General features: G+C 47.1%; 1 long non-coding RNA gene across 3 annotated transcripts in view; it reads right to left on the bottom strand.

The window, feature by feature from the left end:
• Positions 1-24,214, bottom strand: part of LOC142558056 (uncharacterized) — a 120,643-nt gene that overhangs the window by 25,098 nt on the left and 71,331 nt on the right. The gene's annotated exons all lie outside the window — the stretch shown is intronic.

Here is a 24,214-nt window from a genome sequence, read left to right as displayed (position 1 = left end):
ACCAAAATTCATAATGACACCAGCATCGTGGGTCTCGGTGCAAGTCTTGTGCAGTGGCAAGGCGGTGCGGAAGGCATCATTCCTTATGCAAGCTGCAGTCTCGCCAAGCTGGAGGCGAACTACTCAACCTGTACAAAGATGGCTTAGCGATGTTTGGCCAATATAGAATTTGCGAACCTACTTGTGCGGTACACCGTTTTAGACTGTCAGCGATCACCACGGCCCGTGATGGCTTGTCTACGTGAAGGTCTCGGCAGGTAGCTTGTGCCTACATTTATATGACATTACCGTTGTCTACGAAATTGGAAGGACACATAACAATTCTGGCTCCTTTTCATGCGCACTTTTCGACACGACACAATGGGACCCTTAAATCGACTTGCCATTTGCCTGTGTTATCCACGCCGTTTGATTCAGTCGAAACCTCAGCAGTCATGGAGGCATTACGGAATCAGGGTGTAGATGAACCATATGTAAAAATACTGAAAGATATCTATAGCGCCTCCCCAGCCACCGTAGTCCTCCATAAAGCAAGCAACAAAATCCCAATAAAGAAAGCGTCCGGCAGGGAGATACGATATCTCCAATGCTATTCACAGCGTGTTTACAGGAGGTATTCAGAGACCTGGATTGGGAAGAATTGGGGATAAAAGTTAATGGAGAATACCTTAATAACTTGCGATTCGCTGATGATATTGCCTTGCTTAGTAACTCAGGGGACCAATTGCAATGCATGCTCACTGACCTGGAGAGGCAAAGCAGAAGAGTGGGTCTAAAAATTAATCTGCAGAAAACTAAAGTAATGCTTAACAGTCTCGGAATAGAACAGCAATTTACAATAGGCAGCGAGGCACTGGAAGTCGTAAAGGAATACATCTACTTAGGGCAGGTAGTGACGGCGGATCCGGATCATGAGACGGAAATAATCAGAAGAATAAGAATGGGCTGGGGTGCGTTTGGCAGGCATTCTCAGATCATGAACAGCAGGTTGCCATTATCCCTCAAGAGAAAAGTATATAACAGCTGTGTCTTACCAGTACTCACCTACGGGGCAGAAACCTGGAGGCTTACTAAAAGGGTTCTACTCAAATTGAGGACGACACAACGAGCTATGGAAAGAAGAATGATAGGTGTAACGTTAAGGGATAAGAAAAGAGCAGATTGCGTGAGGGAACAAACGCGAGTTAACGACATCTTAGTTGAAATCAAGAAAAAGAAATGGGCATGGGCAGGACATGTAATGAGGAGGGAAGATAACCGATGGTCATTAAGGGTTACGGACTGGATCCCAAGGGAAGGGAAGCGTAGCAGGGGGAGGCAGAAAGTTAGGTGGGCGGATGAGATTAAGAAGTTTGCAGGGACGGCATGGCCACAATTAGTACATGACCGGGGTTGTTGGAGAAGTATGGGAGAGGCCTTTGCCCTGCAGTGGGCGTAACCAGGCTGATGATGATGATGATCCACGCCGTCTAGCTAGATGGGTTAACAGTGCACTGAACATAAGTTCCTGCTACTGATTGAGCACTTTGAAGGAGTTGAAGCTGTTTTACCTCGCTCGGCCTAGCACGGCTTATTATTGTACTGTCTGTGTAACAACGTTCTTTACAAGAAAGACTGAGGAAGCGATTCCAAAACGTACCTCCTTGAACCGTCGGCACAGTTCCAAGGCCTTTTGCAAGTCTGCCGTGATAAGCCATGCGCGCGACACATGCAATTTACTAGATGTTAGCAAGGATACGACACAACTATTACTGGCCTGAGCTGTTTCTCTTTGTGCAATGGTATGTGAACACGTGCCATGATTGCAGGTGCTGCAAGAAACTGCCCATTAAACTGACTGGCTTTCTCAACCCTGTGAAGTGTCCTAAAGCACCATTCCAACAAATAGGAATAGATCTACCTGGTCCATTTTCAGTGACGATGTCGTGTAACGTGTGCATAGTCGTCGCTACCGACTACTTAATGTGGTACTCAGAAACCGAAGTTAAGCATTGCCTTGCTTCTGCAAGGCAATGCTTATGAAATAACCGAGGTTTTTATCCGCCACATCGTCATACATCACGTACCCTCTATTCTCATCACCGATCGTGGTGCAGCATTCACAACCGAACTTATGCACATCGTTCTCTTGTCAACACGCAGGTCTCTGCAAGAGCTCCACGTGTCATCTTACAACAAGCGGATTATCGCAATGTTTGAACAGAATACTGGCTCATATCCATTTCATTAATGTTAACGAAGATCACAAGACATGGGAGGAGAATTTACAATATGTGACTCTTGCCTAAAGCACTGCTGCACAGGGGACTACACTGTTTACGGCGCTTGAACCTGTGTACGGGCGGCTTCTCACCTCAACACTTCATGCCATGCTACTTGTGGCTGATAATATTCCAACAAGCAAACACATGGTGAATATTTTTCTTGAAACATCTAAGAAACGAGCCAGCTCGGTCGACATCGTATGCGGAGCCAACAGCGTACCGACACTATTGTATACAACCAGGGTCGACGCAGCGTCCATTACAATATCGGCGACTGTGTGTGGGTCTGGACACTCATCCCTCACCGTGAACTCAGAAAAGTTGCTGCACCGGTGTTTTGGTCTCGACATGGTTGCACACTGGCTCATAGATGTAACCTACGAACTAGTCCCCTACAGTCCTGTGGTCTGCTCTGTCGTCGTCCTCGTACTGAAGTTGTTCATGTAGTGTGCCTGAAGCTTATGCGCGTAAGGGAACATCCCGATTACACCTCAGGAGCTCCATTTCTTACTGAGAACGCCCCTGAAAGAACTTTTTTCAAGCCAGCGACACCGTCGCTTTTCGCATGGGGGTGGCAATTGACACAATTCTACAAGAGCTGATTGTTGGGCTAGTTGGTCGTCCATAATTGTAGTAGCACCTTGGTACGATAAAAACACGGAAACAAAAAAGTTGGACAAGGACAAGCGCTACTCACAACTGTTTAATCGAAGGAAGGATAGTACATATATATCCTCTTGTCACGTATGCACATACCTAGCCGAAGAAAACATGCACATCAAAGGCGGTTCCGCAAGAAGTCAAACTCGGCATCTAGTAATGAGATAGAAGACTCACTTACACATCTACCTTTTTTCTTTTTGATAAAGAAGGCTTCAAGACAGAGCCTGGAAGGGGCGTTGCCGCTCATGCACTGAATAATAGTTGGCGCATTTGGCACAATAGTAGGCACATTTGTTGGCTCATGTTAGAGCGTGTGGTTGTGACGCTCGATTTTCTGCGAATACTATTCTGGGCAGAAGCGGCAACCCCTCTTCCAGGCTCGTTCTTGAGGCCTTCTATATGAAACAGAATAGAGATAGATGTATAAGTGAGCCTTCTATCTCAGTACTAGATGTCGAATTCTATCTCATTGCTAGATGTCGAATTTAACTTCTTGCGCCACCACCTTTGATGCGCATGTGCGTGTTCTCTTCTGTTGGTTATGTGCATGCGTGACAAGAGGATATATATGTACTATCCTTCCTTCCATTAAACAGTTGTGAGTAGCGCTTGTCCTTGTCCACCTTTGTGGTTTCCATGCTGTTATCGCGCTAAGTTACTACTTCAATTGACACAATGATCTAGAGCTTCAACACCGTGGAAAGGCACGCGCCAAGGTAGGCGCCATGAAAGACGGAGAAGTGTGTTGGCAGCGCGCTATTCTGGTCCGCCATTAAAAAGAGAAAGTGCCTAATTTGCCAGGCTTGGTCGGCAACCTGCGATACAATATATACTGTAAAACGTTTGTTAGTCACCGGTGTTTGGTACCGACCGTTAGAGCCGGACTCGGACCCCCAACAGGAGCAGCGTTCTCCGAGCAAAAGTACTCAATATATTGACCCCCTAGAAAGTGCTTGAGAAGATGGCCCACTATGCGGTCTCTCTTCTTCGCTATAGTTACTCCCAGGAACGAAAATGGAGCCGTCCGGCAAGCTAACTGCTCCTCACTATGAGTGGATCATAGTGCGGCTTGACGCACTCGGCGTTGGCAATGTCTCGCCCACGACGGCGCATGTCCGAACACGGTTCAACGGGCTTGGTGACGTATCTTATGGTGGACGAGCGTTCGACAAAATGTTAGGGCGCTTCATACTTGGGTAGTAGTTTTGAAGAGAGACCAGTTGACGCGGAAGGAACCGAGAGCCACACAAGTGCTCCAGGAAGGAAAGTGGGCGCAGAAGTGTGGTCCCCGCGAGTGCTCTTTTGGTGCTCTTGGTCATTGGAGTGTGTGCAGCGTTGATTGCTCTGCACCCACATTCCCAGAATCCTGACGGCTTCTTTTTTTGGTATCTTCTGTCCTTTTAGGGTGATACTGATTTGTTCTTTCGAGCGTTCTCCTCTTCTGACTCTCAGGAGCTCGGACTTCTCCGTCGAGCAGGTCAGGCCTCTTTTCCTAACGCATTCTTCCACGCATGTTGCTGCGGCTTGTAATCGTTCTTCTTTTTGGCTGAGCAAGCCTTGCTTAGACCAGACGGTGATATCGTCGGCCTAAATAGCGTGATACCCCTTTCCCCGTTGAGTACTGTTGCAGTGTCCTCCTGTGAGAGACAGTTGCGGCACTGCACTTATCTCGTCCATTTTTCTTTAAAAATCACTTCACACACAGCAGGGAGAGTTCTAGGTCGGCCCGTGCGCAATGGATAACGGCATTATGGCATTATTTTTTGATGCGTTGTGTGTGTTTGGTTTGTGTGCATTGAGAAATTACATTTCCGAGGTTGCCCGCAAAGTTTGACCAGCACAGCAACCGAACGCTCGCAGCATCAGGGCAAGGATTCATGCCGAAATGACAGCATAGGGCACTTTACGAAGTTTCATCGTGCAGGTCAGCACCCTCAGCCGCGTTGCGCGAAACTATTGGCGAATTTTTTAATAGAACTTCTGATTGGCATTGACACATACTGCTGCGAGATCTGGCATGAGAAAACACAACTCCCATCTCTCTACCCTGTTTCATTTGCCCTTGCCACCAGAAACAATCTCCAAAATATAACGGCTTCCAGTTATATGACAGCACGTTGATACAAAACCAAATATCTCACAGGTTACTCTATCTACACAACGACGGTGATCGAACTAAATATGGTGAGCAGACAAGACTGTCTTCTGTGATTTAAAAAGGTCAGCAAAAGTACAGGAATGTAACTTCGAAAACTATTTAGAGCCACTGTTAGAAGTCTTAAGCTTAGAATTTGCAATGCTCAATGATGCCATGGTATCAATAATAAATGAGTGTTGTACTTTCATCAGATACCTAATGATCCTGAGTTAGTGCATTCTAGATACATATATTTCCTTTCTGATCATGCTGTGTATGTTACAATACCCTTGGTAACTTAAACCTACAGCCTCTGTTTAGTTAAGCCTTATTTACATTTTTACATATTATTTTATATTTACTAATATTATGATATTACTATCTTATTTATCTTGAGATTATTTTAGGTTCTCGTGGTTTTTTGTTTTTGGATCATCTGCTGTATCCAGGAGGGGGAAGGGGGCAAGTCAAGCAGTTTATGCTCCAGCATTATGGAAAGAAAATTCAAGTTCAAATCTGTCTACACAACCTACATAAAATGAGCATTTATGATGGTAAAACATTGTGCTGATCGAATTCACAGAGGAATTGCGTAGAATCTGCTTAGTTTGGTTATGCTTTCTTTTTAAGAAAAGTCTGTCTCCTTCACTTTTAAGATAAGAATATATTAACCAAAAAGAAAAGCAAAAAATTGACAAGTTATCAAATTCAATATTGGTCCACGTGACATAACAGCTGAAAAAATAGACCGTCCGAATTATTCATCTCAGGAACACCCCCGCGGGCGACAAATGAGCAACAGGCGTCCTAAATTTCCTGCTAATAACGCATACCTAAGCTGCTCGTTTTGCTCAGTTTCGTGCATATTGGTGCAAAGGCAAGGGTAAGTTCACAATTTCAATAAGTCACAAGAAGCTGGATAATTCAGTGGTTGCTTACTACGCAAGATGTTTATGCAGGAGAGCTATTATAAAGTAAGGATGCTTGCACTGCGAGCTGGTCATGTGTAACACTTATTGAAGAAAATCTTAAAATTTATGAGTATTATTACAACCATACTTAGAAAGACAGTAAGACAGGAACCAACTTTCTGTTACTAGAACTCTGACAGAAGGTATACCCCTCCAGGAACGTCTACGTCAGCACACATTTGGTAGCTTGCGACACCGCGTACCCGAGCACACGAGGGTTGGACCGTCCCGCGCATAGCCGCCCCGGCGTAGCCATGTCCGGGAAAAATGGTATCCTGGCGGTTGAGCCAGTGCTGAGTGCTTGTACCTTTATGGCCATTCGGACGAGGGAACGCACTTCTTTGGCGTCGGCTTCACGTAGACGTCACCACCGGACTGACCTATCCTGGGCAAATCAGTAGATAACCTTTCTGGCCCTGCTCTACAGTCTTCGTTTTTCTCTCTTACTTTCAATTTTTCCTGTCTTCTTATCTCTTCTTTTTCCCTCCTATTTTCCTGGCAGCAGGGATTAACCATGCCTGACATAACCAATCTTGTTCTCTCATATTTTGCTAGAGCAATGGCGTACAGTTGGTGCTTGCAGGACCGGTCCTTTACAGATCATGTGGCATGTCCATGCTGGTTTCCATCGTGGGCGGCTGCGCCTGTGCCGAAACACATTCTATATATATGGATAGCTCCTTCGCAGCACTTGCTGATCGCTGCCAGAAACTGTGGCACACCGAAGAAGTATTTCATTTTTTTTTTGCAACCGAGCACAGAACCTTTTCCGTTTTCACGTCATCCATTCTGATAAGGCTGAAAACATTGCGAAAATGATTTCACCCCTTCTCGTCTCGAAATTTCTGAGTGAATTGATCTGTCAAGGCTACAAAGCATCGTAAATGCCAAGCGGTGATCTGTTACTTGAGCTCCGAAATCAGAAACAACATGAAAAACTGCCCAATCTAGAGTCCTTTGGGGATGCTTCAGTAACAGTGACCCCACGCCATACCCAAACTACCAGCCACGGCGTCGTCTCCAACGCTGATTTCTCGGGCCTATTTAAGGTTCAACTCCCCGAGGGCTGCAGTGATCAGGACAACATCAGTGTCAAGCGAAGTAATATGTGGTGGGATGGAATAGAAATCCCTACCAAACACCTAGTACCCACTTTCTACGCAAGTGTTCTGCCCGAGCCCATCGAGGGTGGGTACCTCAAGATCCGTCTTAGGCCATATGTGCCGAATCCTCTCAGTCGCTTCAAGTGCCAAAAGTTGAGCCACAGTTAACTGAACTGTCGAGGCGAGCTGACTTGTGCCAAGTGCAGTGACAATGAGCATTCTTTCTATGCAGATGCCCCTCAAAGTGGTGTTTGTGCGAGTGATTCGTCTCAATTTATGGCATTGATATACCACCTGATTATCACCTCAAGAAAACAGAATTTCAAAGCCCTATCGACCAGCTCCCAGAAACACTCTTGATCACCGATGATTTTACTGCCTATTACACTCTTTGATGAAACTCGCGGTGCGATGCGGGAGGCTGGCTAATCGAAAACTTCCTAGTAAACTCTGGTGCAAGTCTATTCAGTAAGAACCAGCTAACCTATTACAATCTCTATCTAAATACATATTCCTCAATAGATCTGTTGGGTCACTCTACTTCTCTTTTCTTTTGCTTAGAATGGAATGTACTGAAAAACCCATACAGGAGTGACTACTGTCCAGTAACTTTAATCTTGGACAACGTGGCTCCCCTACACGTGCCCCTAGGCCGAAACTAGCGTCAGTCAATTTGGAACACATTAAAGAATCAATTTTTTTATCACGAGATTTTATAAGCGAATTTAGTATAGACGACGCCGTAGCGTATTTTACCATTTCTATGATAGACAGAACAGAAAAGTCATTCTACAGACGAATCGTAATTCACGCAAAATACAAGTCCCTTGGTGAAATGATGAATGTTGACATGTACTTGTGAAAAAAATAGACCATGTGGCATTGTCCGTCGATATCCAAATGCGGAGGGTCCTACTGCATTCAAACACATGAAATCGCAAGGAAGGAGGACGCGAAGGCAAAAAAGAAGGGCTAGGTGGGAGAGGTTTCTCTCGGGTATTAATTCGTACACACAAGAGGTGAAAGTCTGGGGCGTGCTGAAGGCTGAACATGGAAGCAGTCCGAAGGATCAGACCAACGCTCTAAGGGAGCACGTTGAGTGCGTTTCCAGCTCTATGCACTATTTGTTATCTTTTCCCACATTCGAAGAAACGGAGGAACGCAAGCCACTCTGCCGTAAATGTAGCCCAAACAAACGTCTTAACTGGCTTTTCTGCATGCCGAAGTTGGAAGCTTCTTTAAACGCATGTCAGAACTCTGTTCCGGGTCCCAACAGAGTTACGTACGAAACAATTAAACAGCAGCGTCGCCGAGAGGCACAAACCACACTACTCGCACTCTTTATGCTGTCTGGGCAGCTGGACATCGTCTATCCTTATGGAAAGAAGCTATTGTTATGCCTGCGTTGAAACGGCAAAGATACCTGCTCTGTGACAAGCTGTCGCTCGAAAACACTAACAAGCTAACTAAACACTAACAATACAAGTTGCTCGAAAATGATAGGTCGTCGCCTCATACATCGCCTTGAACCGAACAAAATGATTTGTTCGTGCCAATGCAGATTTAGAGAATGCCGGTCAACAACCAACCAGTTTGTACTCGTCAAGGCTATTTATTATTCGTGGTCCCTTCGTCCATAAACAGTTCTTTTTGATGCGAAACTTGCATGGGCTCACAAGTTTCGATGGCGATGGAATCACGCAACAATGCTGTTGCTCCCAGAGTAGAGCAGCTGCGAGTAAGGGCGGTTTTAGGAGTTAACAGCTGCGCTGGTGCCAAAGCGTGAGTTATCAACGAGTATTCCAGCTGCATAGGCGCAGCTCACGCCGCGCCCTGATCAGTCAGAGCGGTTTCGCTTCCGCCGTTCAGTTCAGTCTCAAAAAACGGATGGCATGGCCACACATAGTGCATTCGCCCGTGGGACGGGCAGCCCTCAGCGAGATGCGGCGAAAACTCGCCTGTGAAAGGGCTCGCCGTTTGCGCGCCGATCCAGCCATTAAGGGTCAAATATAGTTCGGCGTAGTTTCAGCGCGCGCACACGTTACGTCATGTTAGCGAGAACAACTGCATCTATAGTTCGACCAACGGTTCTACGCACTGGCGCAGCCAACGTAACCAGACGCTACCAACGCACTCCTACGCGTCCGACGTCGAGCGACGCTCATCAGCGCGCCGATAACGTCGGAGTATAAGCGCGCTTTCATCGCCGCCCGAGCCCAGACATATTTCAACCACATGACCAATGAGTAAAGCTCACACCCTGATCCTCGCTTTGACAAAGCTGCGCGAAGCTTGAGCCTATACTCTTGGCTTTGGCCAACTTGGGATGCGCATGCCAACGGTGGCGAGCACAGTCTTCATACAGAATCGAATGAGTGGTCACTCCATCTGCAAAGGTCGTTGTCTAGCTTCATGTATGTCCTGAAAGCCCAATCTAAGCGTGAACATAATTGTAACGGAACCGAAAAAGATATCACTTGTATGACACTTTCCCAGAGTCGTCCAACAGTGAGAGAACCCTTTTCTCGGCGTGCAAGGAACCTCTGCGAAGAAATAGCTGTCCGACTACTTGAATACTATTAAATGGTTAGACCTAAGTTATTATCACCGTGGCTATGGCAGCAGATATATTGTGACACGTGGTTTGTAGAAGTGATAAAGGACGCCCTCGAAATGTATATAAAAACGTACATCCTGTAACTTCAACCAAAGCACTCAAGCTCAGAATTCTACACTGTTGCTTCAAAGTTGCACGCTAGCGTTTCTTATGCTACAGTAAGCCCATCCGTCTTAGAACGCGGCTGTTTGCACCCGTAAAAAGTATCTTTACAGCGGAGGCCTACGCACTGTCCTTGGCTGCACGATACATCAGGGAAGTAAAACTACAAAAAGGAATAACATTTGCAGATTCATTAAAGTTGTCGAAGCCTTCATTTCTTTACAAAGGAATAATAACCGTGTCTTCAAGGACGTAGCCAGGGGGAGGCTAATGGCGCCTCAGCCACCCCGCCTCCCCCAAAATGTTTCCTTGCTGTCATGCACCGCTGTTCAAAACAATCCCCGGCGCTGGAAATCATTCTGAATGTTCTCTAGAATATCTTTTTCGTGCTCGGAATAACATTTTGGCGTGAACATTGCGAACTCTGGCTGGATTTCGTTGCAACCCGCTTGCACTTGGTGTCAAATAGCGCCCAAATTCCCATCCGAGCACAAAGCTTTAAGGGCGTTTTGATGGCAAGCGGACCACGCAATGCACGGAGCGCATGGATTTCAATTCATTAACTTCATGGCTGAAAGGTTCTCAAACTTTTGATGCGAATCATTGACATTTCTTAAGTTGTTCTTTATATTTTCAATTCCGAAACTTTGTGGGTTTAATGTTCTTATAAACATTTGACGCCGAAGGGGCATTGATTTTTCTAAAGTGGTACATCGGCCACACAACGAGAGTAGCCAAATTCAAAGCAATATAAATGTTGACAGGGCATGCAGCGAGGTCGGAGGAGACGAAGCATTGTGGCGGTTCATTTGTGCCATCATTTCAAAGAACAGAATATCAACATTTCCTTTTTTCACCTACGCCAAAGCATTCATGTCAAGACACTAAAACCAGCAAACGTAACTACGTTCTTATCTATTTTTACTACTTTGACTTTCACTCGCAAGGACACATTGAGCCTCTTCAATTTTCCTGTTCTCGCTACTCGTGAACTGCCAGAACCAGCCAGAGCGCGTGTGATTTTCTCCGGTTGCCACAACATCCGCGCGACGCACTTCTGCACGCGTTTTTTTTTTTTATCTGGCAGAGTGGATTTTGGACTCGCAGAGTTTTAAACGATTTCTTGCTAGCAGACGAGAAAAAGAAACAATGGTCGCTCACCGCCATCACTGCAGGAATTCGACGGATGGCAACGCCTTCGCATGAGGGCATCACCTTCACTTTGATATTATCGCAACCTCTCTGGAAGGTATTTTGTCTCGCCGGCGTAGAACACCGAGCAGTATGCGTGTTTCTTTGTGTACCAAGCCTCTCACGTTTTCTTCGAGATTCCTTGGGTAGCCACGTTAGGTGCCCAAAGTAGGCATTCGATTGTGGCCAACGTACGTCTCACGTTTTCTTCGAGATTCCTTGGGTAGCCATGTTAGGTGCCCAAAGTAGGCATTCGATTGTGGCCAACGTACTTTGCTTTGCACTTTTTTCTTTTATTTCCTTGCCGCGCCCCACGAAATAAAAAAAAAACGATATTGTTGCGGCGCAGTGACTTGTCGCATGGTGAAAGTTCGAATTTGTTACTTCTTCTGGGAAAGTAATGGGCCAGGGGATTCTTCACTTGCCAGATACTCTTATGTTAATGCTACAGCGATCATGTGGACAGTCCATGCTCATTCCAGCCATCGCCATCATGTTCTGTATGATGCACAAGGGCGATAACATTGCCCCCACGCGCCACATGCTGTATGTAGTGAAAGCGTGCGGGTTGGGGGGTGGGGGTGAGCCGATGATGTTGGCTCAGGCTTGTGTGCTCAAGCGAGAAAAGCGGGGAGGAAGTACGCCGCCTTCCGTCGCGCGCGATGCATCGGGGGGAGTGGAGGGAGGTGGGCGGGCCTTAGGAATCTCTGACCTGTGATCCCGCAACCGGTGTATTTAGCTTGTTTAACACATTATATACACTGACTTTACTTTAGATGCATCTATTTATTGGGCACTTATACACATACTTAAATACCTTGTTGCGAGGTTTTGTGTATACATGGAGTGACACACTTTTGCCCTTTATTCAAGCTGTATTTTCGGATATGTAAATTCTATTTGCATCTTCGCATTTCCAATGTATAGCTTGTAGAGCTCCTGCTTTTTATATGTGCTCTCTGTTGCGACTGTAATATCGATGCAATTACTCACAATACACAACCGCTGACAGCTCCTCGTGCGCAATGCATTGAAACGAAGGACGGCGTCATTGAGATTTTTCGCTGGCCGTTACATATGTATAAAAACGTAAACAAGGTTCTTGAATGACAAAGTTTCATTATTATATTTATCCTCAGCTTGATCCCTTCATGCCCTTCACGTTTTTTTGTTTAAGCGGCATGCATTGCTTTGCTGGTTTTGAATTGATATAGTTCTAATGTTCTTGTGATAGTTTTTTTACCTATAATATAGACGAAAACATGGAAGCAGTGATATCAATTATTTCTTGCACAGTTTTTGGGCCATACGAATACATTTTGTAAAGAAAGGAATATATCTTTTGCTTGTCTTGACAGTGCGTAGCACTCAAGAATTAGTTTGCAGTATCTTTGGCAATGGCAACGCGGATAATATTAATGTTTAATGTAGTTGATCGGTCGAAAAATTTTATAAGGAGGAGGCCGAGCTGCAAGGTGAGCCCCCCCCCTCCCAAACAACAATGCTGGCTACGCCACCGCCTGCCTTTACAGAATTGTGTTCCATCTTCTGCACTTTGTACCCATCTCATTAACGTGTATTATGATGGGTACCTGGCTACAGAGGCATCGAGGGTGATATGCTTGCCGACCGTATAGTCACAGCAGCGACTACAAACCTAAGTAATTCTTCCATAAATTGTACCTCTGACCGATTTAAGGCCCTTCCGACGCCAGCAGCCGAGGGGCCATTGGCAACATACGTGGGACACTGAAGCACTTAACAACCATCACGTTATCATGCCAAACGTAGGCAATTGGCCACCAATTAAAAGAAATACTCAGACAGGTTATTTCCTGCCTCTTTAGGATAGGCCATACTTATTGCACTCACTTTTCCCTATTAACCGGTGATGATCCTTCTTTCTGCGATAAATGTGGCGAGAGGCTTTCGGCCCTTCACGTGTTGCTAGAGTGTCGAGAAATAACGAAAAAAAGTGCTTTTCGCTGGCACACAAACCACATTCCCATCCACCCTGCAACTGTCCACGGCCTTCAACCACTATTTCACAATAGGCTAGTTTTAACGTTTTAAGAGGTGTGGCACCTTGTACGTTATCAGATCAAGGTATGCGTAGCACATCCTCTCACTAGAAGATCCTGCAGCGACAGCATTCTTGTAAAGCACGTGGCCCCCAACCCTTGCTTTCAAAGGCTCACTGGGGAGGTACGAGTGCTAGTGCTTCTCACAGGTTTAGTACATCATCCCTTGGTAAAAGTACTTTTAGGCTGATAGCTTATACCCCTAGACATTGCCATTGCTTTAGTACCGCTACATTTTACGCACTTTACAGTGACTAACTTTTCAGGCCTCTCTACAGCCATGTTACATGTACCATCCACATCCCGATTCACAACCCTGTTATTGGTCACGGTCTACCATCGTACTTAATTTATTATCTTTTGCTTGGCCCTATTTGGCTATATTTGGCTCTTGTGCCAATAAAATCTGCACATCTTCATCACTCGGACAAATATAATCTTGAGCTGCGCCCTTAATCGACTACTTTGATCTTATGGCGCATGCCTTAGGTTGGTCGTTGCGGCAGGGCCTTGGAAAAGCGCCGTGTCTAGCCGAGGGGTCAAAATAGCAACCTCACCTTCTCCAATCGCGAGGCGGGTAGAAAGGGGAACGGCGGCGCGCGCTGACAGAAAAGCAGGTGTAAAAACCATGTGAACTTCAAGCGAGCGGCGGTTGGAGATGAGAACGAGCAGCGCGCGCAGACGAAAAAGCAGCTGTTGCGTCACAGACGTCACGAAGCGGTGGTTGTGGCGAACTGCGAAGAGAGAGAGACGGCGATGGGGGGAGGACCCTCTCCCGGGGCCTAACGGATTGCGTGGTAAGCCTCGAAAGTACACTACGGCCGAGGATGCTCGTGAAGCGAGAAATGACGTGCGAAGCGGTGTGAGCAAGGAGTTCGACCGTAAGTGCTGCTTCCCTCTTCTGTGAAGATGCAACCTAATTGCGTTCGGCTTGTGTAACACATTTGTAATACTTACTGGCGACAAGCATTCCGCACCTTTAGCTAGTGCATATGCACTTGTAGGTGTCCTCGAGGAGGTCACCCCAAAGGGCCACACGTGTATTTCACACTGCGGCTCGTTATGTCTAGCAAGTCTGAGTGGTCCGTTCATATAACTTAACGCATTACCAAGTATGCAGCAAGCTTTGGCCATCACATAACATGCTACCGAAATTTTCATCAGTCTATGGGCAGAGGCATTATTTGCAGATTAAAGAAAATCGGCTTGCTTCGTTATGTTTTGAGAAAATGTGGTGAGCTCAGATTTCAGCGTTGTATGTGGCACTTCCTTTTGAGATATTGAATCTTTACTCTACACGTGTTTGAATCACGCTAGTTGTCGATGATTTTCCCATATGCGTATTGCGTGCTTCTTTTGGACTATGTGCGCGTGCGCCTCCACGAAGACGACCTGCTTCTCAGTCTCGAGCTGTCGGCAGAATCGGCCTGCGCTGCAGTTATTTTACAGGGAATCAGTCATGCCATGTATGCAGATGACATAACCATCTGGACCACCAAAAGATCTCTAGGGGACAAGCAAGAAGCGCTACAGACAGCCGCTGCTTGCATCGAGGAATCTACGCAGCAAAGAGGCCTCAGATGTTCCACGGAGAAGTCTGAGCTTCTCAGAGTGGGAAGGCACTCAACAGATGCCCCACTCGAAGTACAACTCGAAGGCCAAAACATTCCGGCACGGAAAATGATCAGGATCCTCGATATGTGGCTGCAAGGCAGCCGGAGGTGCAGCCACACCCTCTGCCTGCTGAGTAGAGCTGCGGAACAAGTGGGCTGCATGATAATCAGAGTTGCGCACAAGAGATACGGCATAAAAGAGGAAGACGCCCACAGGCTGCTCAACAGCCTGGTGGTCAGCCGGGTCACATACTCCCTGCCGTACCATGTAACCATCAAAGCCGAAAGGGAACAAGCCACAGCAATCATTCGGAAGGCATACAAAACAGCCCTTCATCTCCCAAGAAACACATCCACTGACAAGCTGATGCAACTGGGAATCGGCAACACGTTTGAAGAACTAAAAGAATGCCAGCTCAAGGCACAAGCGCCAAGGCTCAGTAACACAACAGGAAGGGCGCTCCTGACAAAGTTGGGTTGGCAAATAGAACAACCGCAAAGTAGTAGGGCAACAATACCGGACCTGCTAAGGAAGATACTACGCATACAACCTGTCCCCCGCAATATGAACCCCAATCTCCATACTAGCAGGAGACAGGCAAGGGCAGAATTCTATGAAAAAACGATGGGGCAGAGAGACAACACAGTCTACACAGATGCTTCCCTCTATCCAAAAGAAGACAGGAAACACTCAGTAGCGGTAGTAGCTAATAATCAAAGCAAACTAATTACGAGTCTCACGGCAACGGTATCAGACATAACCGAAGCAGAGGAAATAGCTGTCGCACTGGCAGCAGAGGAAGGATACAGGATAGGAAAATCCCTCAACATCCTAACAGACTCACAAGAGGCGTGCCGAAATTATATCAGGGGTAGAATAAGCAGCACGGCACTCAAGATCCTTAGTAGAGCCCCGCTCTATGAAGGACAACCTACAAACAACATAATCTGGATACCAAGCCACGCACGGATTCAGGGCAATGCAGGGGCGGACAGCTTAGCTCGATGCTTAACCATCCGAGCGGGCACCTCAGTCCCCCCGGGAGAGCCTCAGATTACTTGCGGGGACAGTTATTCAGAGCTGCTAAACCTATATACAGGGCTAAAATTCCAATAACCCCCACCACACAAAGCGTTGACGAAGGAGGAAGCCGCAGGATGGCGTAGACTGCAGACGGGTTCCTTTCCAAATCTTTACATACTAACCAGGATGTTCCCCACACAATATTGTGCCGTATGCCCGTGGTGCGGAGCAAAGCCAACACTATATCACATCACATGGGAATGCGAGAGAAACAAGTCATTCCACAAACATACAACACCAAGTACGGCGCAATGGGAGAGCCGGCTCACCAGCTGCGAGCTAAGGGTCCAAAGGGCCCTCATAGCTCACGCAAGCGAGGTGGCCCGACTCAGTGGTGCCCTGGACTAGAGGCCCACCCAAGGCTGAAGAGGACCCAAAGTTTTCAAGAATGGAGACTTAGTCCTCAACCCGCTAATATCTTCAAGAACCAATAAACTTTTCCATTCCATTCCATTAATGGTAAAGCATTATATGCTCTCTGAAGAAGAAGACGCGCCTCGCGGCACAGCCGCATCGCCAACGCGTGGCTCGGCTCCGCTCGCACTGTTGATTGATGTCGTCTTTTTGGACAGTGCTTCTGGCTGTCTCGCCGTTCCCGGTCACTGCTTGTTGCATTAGGAGCCGCCAATAACCTCTTCTCAATTTTTGGAGGTGCGGGGACTCAAATCCCCTTGCTTGAAACCCTGGAGCTGCGATCAAGAACGCTACCGCCCGCTATGACCGACAGCTCATCCCAAACGGCGCCGACGCCACAGTGCGTCACCTGCACCGGCGTTTCACGAAAACGGGACCCGAAGATCTTCAGCGGTGCAGACGACGAAGACGTAGAAGACTGGTTGGCGTCATATGAACGGGTAAGCGCGCACAAGTGGGATGATCCAGCGAAGTTAACCGACGTCATCTTTTATCTTGCTGGTATTGCCCAACTCTGGTTTCACAACCACGAAAGTGACCTACACACATGGTCAATCTTCAAGACAACCTTTACGGAAGTGTTCGGCCGACTCGCTGTTCGCAAGCTGCTCGCTGAGCAACGCTTGCGCGCCCGAGCACAGCAGACGGCAGAAACATTCAGAAGCTACATTGAAGACGTCGTGGACCTTTGTAAACGCCATAGGAGCCCTTTCAACGAAAATCGACAGTCGCCACTCAGAGGTGATGCATGCATTTGCTGAGCTAAAAGAAAACCAAGAGGAGCTTTCACATACAGTCGCAGATCTTGCATGCAGATTTGCAAATCTTGAATCTACTGTCGAATGTCTTGAAACAGCGCTGCGTACAGCAGATATCAGTAGTTCTGTTGCCCAGGCCGTTAAGTCTGAAAGTATTGCGTTGGCCTCGCGTCTTGATGATCTAGAGGATAGGTCACGGCGACATAATTTACTGTTTTTTAGCATCCCGGACGGTGTTTCCGAGACTTGGACACAATCGGAAGAGCATATCTGTGAGCTTCTCTCAGGTCATTTAAATTTGCGTATTGCAGATGGCATGGTGGAGAGAGCACATAGGTTGGGTGCTTATGTTGCAAATAAGACACGCCCAATCATCGTGAAGTTTTGTTCCTTCAAAACCAAAGAAAGTATTTTCTCACAGAAATCTAAATTGAAAAGTACAGGTGTTTCCATTAGCGAAGATTTCTGCAGGGCAACGCGATTGACACGAAAAAAACTTCTCGAATTTGGCAAGTCTAGCAGCCAGGCTTTTTCACTTCGCTTTAATAAACTAGTCATTAACAATAAAGCCTACATATACAGCGCAGTTACTGACACTGCTTGTGAACTGGTATCCCCTGGAGAGGCGCGTGCAGCTCCTACTCGCAAAGCACCTGCTAACCCAGCGCATGACCGATCGGCGTAGCTATCTCCCCTATCTGCAGATGGTGCTTCAATCTTTTTCACCCCAATGCACGCAGTATTCTCAATAAACGAACAACTTTATCATCTCGCATTGACGCATGCTCAGCTGACATAGTTGTCCTTTCAGAAACCTGGCTTTCGGCAAAAATAAGAAACGCTGAGATTTTCGAATGTGAAAACAACTACAAGATCTACCGGTTCGACCGTGATGTTCGTGCTGGCGGGGGTGTTTTAATTGCTGTGAATGATCAACGTTCTTCATCTAATGTTCCAGTAGTGTCTGCTTTAGAACGTGTGTGCGTACGTGTTGTTATTGATAATCGTGACTGCATTTCTTGCGCTTGCTATAGACCCCCAACAGCACCAAAATCTTTCTGCGAAGATTTACATGATGTTCTCAACAATCTAACTGTTCGGTACCCTACGTCACCTTTGTTTATTCTGGGGGACTTCAATTTTCCTAATAATTTGTCGAGAAGTGATTTCGGGTTCCATACCCTGGCAAAAAGCTCATCCGAGGATGCACAATTTCTGAATATCTGTTCAGACTTTAACTTGTCAGAGTTAGTACATGAACCCACCCGTACAACTTCTACGTCATCTAACATCCTGGAACTTATTTTCACCACTGTGTCTGACCTTGTTTGTAAACTAACTTACCTCCAAGGCGTAAGTGATCACTCCATTATTAATTTCACGTTTAATATGCATGTATCTACCAAGAGACGATCTAAAATTATTGTTGACTATAACCGCGCTGACATACCCTCAATGACCAGTCAACTGGAAGCGTTTACCAGCAACTACCTTATCAAATTCGATGAACGATCTGTCGAAGAAAACTGGCAGCTCTACAAAAATAAATTGTTCGACCTAATTGACCGATATGTACCTCGAAGGCAGATTCCTTATGACTCACGCTCACCTTGGTTCAATAATTACCTTAAGCGACTTCGCAACAAAAAGAAATGTCGAGCCAGAGAAACCAATCTTGCCGATCGCTGGGATGCTTACCATCGTGCAGAAGCCGAGTACATTTATGTGGCTAGCAATGCCAAAAAAGCCTATTTTAATGTCACATTGCCATTGCTCTTACTAACTAACCCACGTAACTTCTGGAGTATTGTTGGCGACAAGAAAGCTGACTCCATTCATTAAGTTCATGAAGATGGCAGTGATGTTGACGAAAACCAGTGTTGCACTGTGTTAAATGAAGTGTTTAACTCATTCTTTTGTGATGATAACTTTGCCGATTTACCAAACATTCCTGATTCCTTGTTCTGTGCTATGGATCCCATATTATTTGATTGGGTTGGTAATAACCGTTTGATTGATAATCAAAAGATCTCAGCTTCTGCAGGTCCTGATCTTATTAATTCAAAAATGTTAAAATGTACTGCATTATGTTCATCTATTATTCTATCTAAACTGTATACTCAGTCAGTACAGTGCTCATCGCTTCCTTCAGACTGGAAAACGGCGAGGGTGGTTCCAGTCCATAAATCAGGTAACGCAGTATGTCCCGAGAACTATCGACCCATCTCATTAACCAGCATTGCATGCAAACTCTTAGAACACGTAATCTATTCTCACCTCATCGATTTCCTGGAAAGCAACTCCTTCTTCCATCCATCTCAACACGGTTTTAGAAAAACTTTTTCATGCAATACTCAACTTCTTTGTTTCACTAACGATTTGTTTGCCGCCTTAGATCAAGGATTCGATATTGACTGTATTTTTTAGATTTTGCCGAAGCTTTCGATACCGTATATCATAACCTACTTATCCATAAACTTAATCAACTTAATATTGACCCAAATGTATTGTCTTGGATTAAACAGTTTCTTTCTAATCGAACTCAGTATGTCACAACCAATAACTTTTCATCTGCATTGCTAACAGTTACATCCGGAGTGCCACAAGGCTCCACCTTGGGGCCTCTACTCTTCTTGATTTATATTAATGATCTCCCTAGCTGTGTAAAGACATCATCAATTAATCTGTTCGCAGACGATTGCGTAATATACCGAAAGATTACTAACCCTGATGATTCAGATAAACTGCAAGGAGATCTTCACAATATATCACTCTGGTCTAAAAAATGGCTTATGAAACTTCACGCTAACAAGTGTAAATCAATGCGCATATCACGTAAAACCAGCAATAGCAATCAGTGTCGATATGTACTGAATGACAGTTCATTAGCATCCGTTAACGCTCCCAAATATCTTGGCCTTCACATAACTAATGATCTTTCGTGGAATTTGCATACTAATTAAATTACTGCTAATGCTAATCGTATATTAGGATATCTTCGTCGTAACTTTTCTACCGTTCCTACTTCGGTAAAATTGACGCTCTACAAGACCCTAGTTCGCTCAAAATTTGAATACGCATCTGCCATTTGGGATAACAATCAAGCATCACTCACCGTAACGCTTGAAGCAATTCAAAATCGAGCAGCTCGCTTTATTTTATCTAACTATTCCCGCCATTCCAGTGTTACATGTATGAAAACAACCCTGAATCTGCCAGATCTTTCTTTACGCCGCAAATGTGCTCGTCTTTGCCTAATTCACAAGGTTTATCACTCAAACTCGCTGCTCAAGAATCAACTTATCACCCCACCTTCCTAAACTTCATCCCGTTCAGACCACAGATATAATGTTGCCGTCCCATCCTCCCGAACGAACAAGTATCAAGAATCTTTTTTATCCCGCACAAATGTCTACTGGAACCACCTTCCTGCTTCCATCATTGAGATCACAGATGTAACTTCATTCAAAACAGCACTCTACCACGCTATCGCTTAACGTTGCCTGCATACCATTGTCTGCATAATACATTGTTTGTTATGTACCACTCCTTTCTGTAGTGCCTTAGGGACTTGAAAGTATGTATAATGAATAAATAACTAAATAAATAAATAAATAAAACGAGTCAACGCCGCAATGCCCGAAGCTGAGCGAATTCACCATATACTGAAAAGCATCGATGACGGAGCATTCCAGATGCTCCTAGCCAGGAATCCGCGCACTGTGTCCAAAGTCGTCAGCCAATGACAAAGCTATGATGAGTTAAAAAGGCACGCGCTTCCACTCGGCGTGCTCTGGGAAGCGACGACTTGGTGGTAAGCCTTGACAGCATGTACGACCCATCCTCATTCTTTCACTGTGTCAAGGATTTCGTGCATGAGGAAGTTGCCCGCCAACTTTCTTTAGGCCCCTTCACTCAGGAGCCCACCTCCCGCCTTCCAAACACGCTCGGCACTCTCATTTCTGAAGAGGTCGCTCAAGTTGTCCCTTCCGCACACCATCAGCCCCCTGCAGCCGTGAATTTTAACTCTGCGCTGGCACTGCAGCCTGTCGCCACGCCTATCACCTATGCGTAGCCAGTCCTGCCTGTGGCCGCGCCTCTTACGTACGCGTAGCACTACGCAGGCCTCCGCCAGCGAATTTCGCGACCCATTTCGAACCCGTGCCACCGGGAGCCCATGCAGCATCTTGGACCGCACCGAGAGCTAATCCTTGGAGGACGCCTGACAATCTTCCCATCTGTACTCCCAGACACGTTGCCCGATATTGCCGCCGGCGGCCTCAAGCGTTCGGCGACGCATCTCGGCCCTTCCAGTACGGCAGCCAGCCCTTTCGCCAATACGCCGCTCCTTCCCCCCAACCGTATGCTCGTGCTGACCTCCCAGATTTCCCTTCGCGCCACTCGCCATCCCCTCGCCGACGCTCGCTCTCCCCAATGCGTCGACGACACGCACCACTTGACGAGGAAGACTGAACGTCGCAGTTCAAGAGGCAAGAACTGCGCCCCATTCGAACTGTCTAAGTCCTCGCACCTGTCCTGCTAACGTGGTCGAAATTTGTGTAGAATGTGTTCCTGCATTCGCTCGTGTGGATACCGGCGCAGCAGTTTCAGTGATAGCCGCCAAACTGTGCCGTTCACTGCGTAAGGGCACCACGCCACTTTCTGGACTGTCGCTTCGTACAGCAAGCGCGCAGCACGTCACTCCGCACGCAGCCTGTACTGTACGTGTGCTTATTCACGGCATTGTTTATATCGTCGAGTGTATTCTTCTTCCCACCTGCTCGCATGACGTCATCCTCGGATGTGACTTCTTATCCCGTCAGAAAGCCGTGGTCGAATTCGCACGCGCCGAAGTTGAATTTCCCCCTTGTGACGCACCCTTGCACGAAGATTGTGACCGGCCTTGTGAACTTACCGTGCGCGAGGACACAGATATTCCACCTGGCGCCTTCGCCCTCGTACCCGTCTCTTGCGATACCATCAATGATGCGACGGTCCTCTTCACACCGTCCGACGTCTTAATGAGCTGTAAATGTCTCCCAGTACCGTTCGCAATACTTGACATGGCCAGCGGCTGCAGCAACATGTACTTTTGCAATCCCCTCTGTGCGCCTACAACGTTCCTCGTTGGGCCATGCCTTTGCCTCGTGGAACTCCTCGACTCTTCGTCTTTTGTTGACGTCCCCAGAGACTCTTGATCTCGACTCCGGCCACTCATCTTCGCTTTTGCGCGCTTGAGGAGACGTCCAGGGTTGCATTCTCGAGTGCCATCGCCGATACCCTCACGCCTGCCCAACGCACCGACCTTCTTGATCTCCTGCACCACTTTAGAAGTTCCTACGACGATTCACAACCTCACTTGGGCCGCACGTCGGAAGTGCAGCACTACATTGACACCGGTTCACATCAGCCGTTACATCAACGACCGTACCACGTCTCTGCCGAAGAGCGTCATGTCATTACCACCCAAGTCGAGGATAACCTGCGCCGTGACGTTATTCAACCTTCGCACAGTCCCTGAGCATCTCCTGTCGTTCTCGTTCGCAAGAAGGACTGGTCTCTTCGCTTTTGCGTCGACTACCGTCGGTTAAATAAGGTAACGCGCAAAGACGTCTATCCTTTGCCGCGCATCGATGACGCCCTCGACAGTCTTTAGGGAGCAGAATTCTTCTCATCCCTTGACTTGCGTTCCGGGTACTGGCAGGTACCGATGGCTGCAGCTGATCGCCAGAAAATAGGCATTCATTACGCCTGACGGCTTATTTGAATTTAACGTAATGCCTTTCGAGCTTTGTAACGCCCCTTCCACCTTTGAACGACTCATGAACAACACGCTGCTTGGCCTCAAGTGGTCTATAGGTCTTTGTTACCTCATTGATGTCGTGGTTTTCTAGCCTGATTTTCCGAATCACCTGCTCCGCCTCAGACTTGTTTTAACCTGTCTAACGAACGCTGGCCTCCAACTCAACCTCAAGAAGTGCCGCTTCGCCGCGCGAGAGCTCACTATTTTAGGCCACGTTGTGTCCAAGCACGGCGTTCTACCCGGTCCTACAAAACTTCCAGCAGTCGCTGAGTTTCCGAAGCCTCAGACCATCAAAGAACTTCGAAGTTTTGTGGGCCTATGCTCATATTTCCGGCGCTTTGTTCGAAATTTCGCATCGATCATGGCGCCATTAATTCAGCTTCTACGCTGTTACACCGCCCTCTCCTCCTAATCCCCTGCATGTGACTCCACCTTTGCTACGCTGCGTCGTCTTCTAACCTCCCCTCCTATTCTTCGCCATTTCGACCTGTCAGCTGCAATTGAGGTACACACAGGTGCCAGCGTAGTCGGTCTCGGCGCCGTCCTCGCCCAGCGAAAGCCCGGCTACCCCGAATACGTAGGCGCCTATGCGAGTCGCACGCTGTCGAAGCCTGAGGCCAATTAGAGCGTGACTGAAAAAGAGTGCTTGGCCTTAGTATGGGCACTTGGCAAGTTCCGACCATACCTGTACGGGTGCCCATTCGACTTGGTCAGAGATCACCACGCGCTTTGTTGGCTTGCCAAGCTGAAAGATCCCACTGGCCGCCTAGCCCGTTGGGCATTACGCATCCTGGAGTACGATATTCGCGTCGTATACCGCAGCGCGCGAACACAATTCGACGCAGACGCCCTGTCTTGTTCACCTTTACCTCCAGACTCGGCCTGCGGAACAACTTCCGCACACTCCATGTCATCTTTCGCCATGGACTCCTTTGCCACCGCACAACGTCGTGACCCATGGATCGCTTCTCTTTTCGACTATCTATCTGGATCATCGACCATCCCTGTATCCCGAACCCTCCAACGCCAAGCAGTTCATTTCGCCATTCGTGACCAGCCGCTCCACCGACGCAATTACTCTCCTGAAGGCCGTCGGTGACTTCTGGTGATACCCCGAAACTTAAGGTCACAAATATGTGCCGCTTTCTACAACGATCCGCAGTGTGGCCACGCCGGAGTCTTCAAGACGTACGAACGAATTCGCCACCGCTACTATGTGCGTGGCATGTACAATTTTGACTGTCTTGACTGTCAACGCCGCAAATCGCCGCCTTTACGCCCGTCTGGTGCCTTGCAGCCGCTCCCGTGGCCTGTCACACGCTTCGATCGTGTCGGCATCAACCTATACGGCCCGCTTCCTATGACGCCAGACGGTAATCGGTGGATCGTAGTTGTTGTTCACCATTTGACACG

The sequence above is a fragment of the Dermacentor variabilis genome, chromosome 9 (genome assembly GCF_050947875.1).
Source record: "Dermacentor variabilis isolate Ectoservices chromosome 9, ASM5094787v1, whole genome shotgun sequence".
NCBI classification, from domain to species: Eukaryota; Metazoa; Arthropoda; class Arachnida; order Ixodida; family Ixodidae; genus Dermacentor; species Dermacentor variabilis.
This window is presented reverse-complemented; position numbering and strand designations above follow the sequence as displayed.